Source organism: Larimichthys crocea, chromosome I (genome assembly GCF_000972845.2).
Source record: "Larimichthys crocea isolate SSNF chromosome I, L_crocea_2.0, whole genome shotgun sequence".
NCBI lineage: Eukaryota > Metazoa > Chordata > Actinopteri > Sciaenidae > Larimichthys > Larimichthys crocea.
In genome coordinates this window covers 9,087,086-9,091,382 of record NC_040011.1, presented here as the reverse complement: position 1 = coordinate 9,091,382, position 4,297 = coordinate 9,087,086, and the positions used below count along the sequence as shown (strand labels likewise).

Here is a 4,297-nt window from a genome sequence, read left to right as displayed (position 1 = left end):
ACTGAGCTAACATGAGCTAACAGCAGCTAACAGACTGAGCTAACATGAGCTAACAGCAGCTACAGACTGAGCTAACATGAGCTAACAGCAGCTAACAGACTGAGCTAACATGAGCTAACAGCAGCTACAGCTGTCAGCAGTTTACTTCACTGTCCATCATAAACTCTGTAAATCACAGAGAGTTGAGGCGGAGCAGCCGGAGGACATCAGAGGGAAAACCAGAAAACATTTCCTCCATAAAATATGATCCAGTTTCACCAGAATCAGTGAAATAGTTGCTGCTGTGTGACTTAGTGCCGTAAAGCGTTACGTACTTCTCCCGACCCGGAGCCCAAAGTTACATAGTGTGAGAACAGACGTACGAATGACAGAGACACCGTTCACCTGATCACAGGTCAGAGTGGGTCAGCAGGAGGTCACAGACGTTAGATTAACGTTGATTTAACGTGTGTTCAGTCACAGAAATGTGTCTCCTGTATTGAGTCTTCATCTGTCTGTTGCAGTTCTGTCAGTTAACCAGCAGATGTCAGTGAAGCTCCATCAGTCAGAGCAGATCTACTGCTCAGCTGTTAACCCTTCAGACAAAAGAAGAAGACAAGAGGACAGAGGAGGAGGTGTAGAAGAAGAAGAGACTGTGACGTAGTTCCTGTCAATTAAAGACAGAATAATTAACCACTGACACATTTAAAAACTTTTGTAATCTCAAATGTAATTCATTGGTCATAAATCATTATGATATAAATCATCATTAATGACAAGAACTGAGTAATACTTGAACCTGTGCACTTAACGAGTTTGGAGGCTGAACCGGCCAATCATAAGCGGAGCTGTGTAACGAGCAGCAGGAGGCGGGGCCTGTGCAGACAGATGGATGTGTCTCTTCTCTCAGCTGTTGACAGAAAGCAGAAAATGATGATTTACTAGGTGAGCGTTTATTCATGCCGTGTCCCGGATGAATAAAGATCAAATTAGAGGTTTATGAGCTCCGCTGTCTATCCTGACATTTATATGAGCTCCGGGCTCAGCTCGCCGTGATTTATGTTTACAGCCGCACAGGAAGCAGAAAAAAACCCAACGACAACAAAAAAACAAATGAAGTCGCCTGAAATCATATTCTAATGCTCACACAGAGGCATGATGGGAGACGAGGAGCGATTATCTGTCTCTGATCATCAGACAACCTTATCACACTTAACAGTTAATGTTTCTGTAACGTTGACAGAACGTTCCAAAACAAACATGTCATCAGTTTGAAGTGAACTGACGCTCCCTGCGCTGTCCCTTTAAGAAATATGACACCTGAACAATTCATGACGTGTCCGTAACAACACGAGATGAAGGACAAACTTTAACGTTTTCCAATAACTAATGTGATAAACTGCAAAACTTTACATGTACAGTCGTCCCTCGCTATAACGCGGTTCACTTTTCACGGACTCGCTGTTTCGCAGATTTTTTTAGTGTAATTTTGCATGCTTTATTTTTTTTACAGCGTACTGTACAGTATGAACGCGCATTGTGTTCGGCACCGTCAGAGGAACTGTGAAATACGCGTGAGTTACTGGTAATAATTTCTTATGTGTCAAACCTTGTAGATTGATCATTAAAATTAAATTTGTTAAAAATGTTTGGGCTTGAAAACAGGTTTTGATCTTTGGTTTCATTTACTAATACAGTATTGTACTTATTTTTGTTAAATCTGCGAAAGTTTGAACTTTGAGAGTCTTTAAATAAGAGAGAAATGTGAGAAAATGTTAATGTCTGTCTGAGAAAAGTGTATAAAAGTGTGTGGTTAGGGGTTTTACGGCCTTAAAACATGGATAATAATTGTAAAACTTACTTCGCAGATTTCGTCTATTGCGGGTTAGTTTTAGAACGTATCCCCACGATACACGAGGGACCACTGTAAACCTGTAAAGCTGCTGTCTGCTGACCTGGACAGTGCTGGCCCTTTAAGAACGATGACATTACGTGTCCGTAAAAACACGAGATGAAGGACGTCACGTGACCACAGTCTGACTGTCAGCATCAGTAAAACCCACAAAGAAAGAATAATCTGCTTTGTATCACCTGGAGCCCAGGTGGTTACTATGGTAACGGCCACACATCGGCAGCTAACTGATCTATATCGATCAGTAGCTAGCCAGTTACATCTGATAGCTACAGAAACACTGTAGGGTTGTCTAACGTTGTCTGAATGTTGGTTGTTGGTTTGATTAATGGTTGTGTATTGATTGGTGACGGTGGCTGAGTACAGCAGTACTGTAATACTGTTACTTCAGGAAGTATCCGAGTACAGAGGCGGATCTGAAGACAACGTCTGAGACTGAAGCAGCTCCTTCAGGGTCTGCAGGCTGCAGCCACTGGATGGCAGTGGAGCTCCGTGATTGGACAGTGGGAGAAACAGAGAGAGAGGAAAAAACTGCATTTGTCATAAAAGGTGGTGAAAGCGAGGAGGAGGAGGAGGAGGAGGAGGAGGAGGAGGAGAGGCCCGGAGAGCATCCATAATGTATGTGATCAGTCAGAGAGAAACACTGGAGGAAGATGCATATTTACAGGGGTTATGATACTAATGATGACACAGATGCTGAAGCCCACATGATCCGACACAGAGAGGAGGAGGGGGGAGGAAGAGGAGGATGAGGAGGATGAGGAGCTTCCTGTCCGTCACTCAAACAAAGAGATGCTGAAAAAAACAAACAGACATAAAATCTGATTTTCTTAAAACAAAAGAGGAGTCAGCCAATCAGAGCGGAGATGGTTTCACCTGATTCTGGAGCTTGAAAGGGAATAAAGAAAAGTGTCAGCTGCTGCTCCACATGTGGCTTTCATCTGAGATAAAACATCCACCTCCTCCATCACCTCCACCTCCACCAGAGAGGAGGAGAAGGAGAGGCTGACTGTGAAACACCATCAGGAGATTTAAAGGAACTCTCTGTGATTTACAGAGTTTCCTGACGGACAGTGAAGTAAGCTGCTGCCAGCTGTAGCTGCTGTTAGCTGCTGTTAGCTCAGTTTGTTAGCCGGGGGAATGCTGATGTGGAGCGGAGCCGGTGTCGTGCCAGAACCGGTCTTTGTGAATAATAAATTGTTCTTAATGTCTGGCCTGTTAAATAAAGGTTAAGTTAAAAAATGAAATGAAAGTAGCTCCAGAATCAATCATCAACCTGCGTGTCTGTGAAGTGAAGCCACAAACTGCAGTTCCTCTAACGTCCACTTGAGGCTGGCTCCAGAAGTGAGTCAGTCTCCATAAGTCCCCATGTCCAAATGTCCAACTTCACAGCAGAAATAAACACTACTACTACATCCAGGTTTGAGACAGTCTGCGGGGACGTCACAGAGACTACGTCCAGGTTTTAAACAGTCTGCGGGGACGTCACGGAGACTACGTCCAGGTTTTAGACAGTCTGCGGGGACGTCACGGAGACTACGTCCAGGTTTTAGACAGTCTGCGGGGACGTCATGGAGACTACATCCAAGTTTTAGACAGTCTGCGAGGACGTCATGGAGACTACGTCCAGGTTTTAGACAGTCTGCGGGGACGTCACGGAGACTACCTCCAGGTGTTAGACAGTCTGCGGGGACGTCACGGAGACTACGTCCAGGTTTTAGACAGTCTGCGGGGACGTCAGGTCGACCTTCTTCATTAAAAGCAGCCTCACCTCGACATCGTGTCCCCTGCCGCCTCTTTTTCTCTCCTGTTTGTGTTTCAGACCTTCCTCCATGGTTCTGACTCACTGAGCTGAATCCTCATGCTGCTGAATATCTGTGATATCTGTACATTCATATATCTTCTATTTCATCTGGAAGAAAAGAAATATGGACTCAGTTAAGGCGACATAATGGAGGCTTCTTCCTCTGACCTCGCATCGCTTTAGATATTCCCTCAACATGAAAAGCTGCTGTGCTGTGCTGTTTGTGAGCTGCACATGTTTCCATGCACATTTTCAACGTGTGCAAATAAACTGGAAATATGGAAATATGTTGTATTGATAAACATGTGCAGCCACTGAGTATCTGAGATAAATGACTTCCCTTTGTTCGTCAATATACCTGTTTGTTCCCTTAATTCACTCATTTGTGTCCTAAAATTACTTCATTTATTACCTCTAATTAATCACCTGTGCCCTGAATAAAACATGCTTTCATTTGGGTCCATTTACCCTCTGATCTGTCTTACAGGGGCTGATATATTTCACCACAAAGCAACACTGTAACTTTTTCTCAACAACCCTCCACAACATGTGACCCGAACAACTCACACGAGGGCAGGGCCACAACCCACAGGTGACCTCGA

At 44.2% G+C, this 4,297-nt stretch overlaps 1 long non-coding RNA gene across 1 annotated transcript; it reads right to left on the bottom strand.

Annotated features, from left to right (window-relative positions):
• Window positions 1-386: 386 nt before the first annotated feature.
• LOC113745614 (uncharacterized) lies at window positions 387-2,893 on the bottom strand. The gene is made up of 3 exons (XR_003462252.1): window positions 2,557-2,893; window positions 792-889; window positions 387-575 (listed from the first exon to the last, which is right to left on the bottom strand). It is a non-coding gene; the product is annotated as an uncharacterized LOC113745614 (long non-coding RNA).
• Between the last annotated feature and the right edge of the window lie 1,404 nt (window positions 2,894-4,297).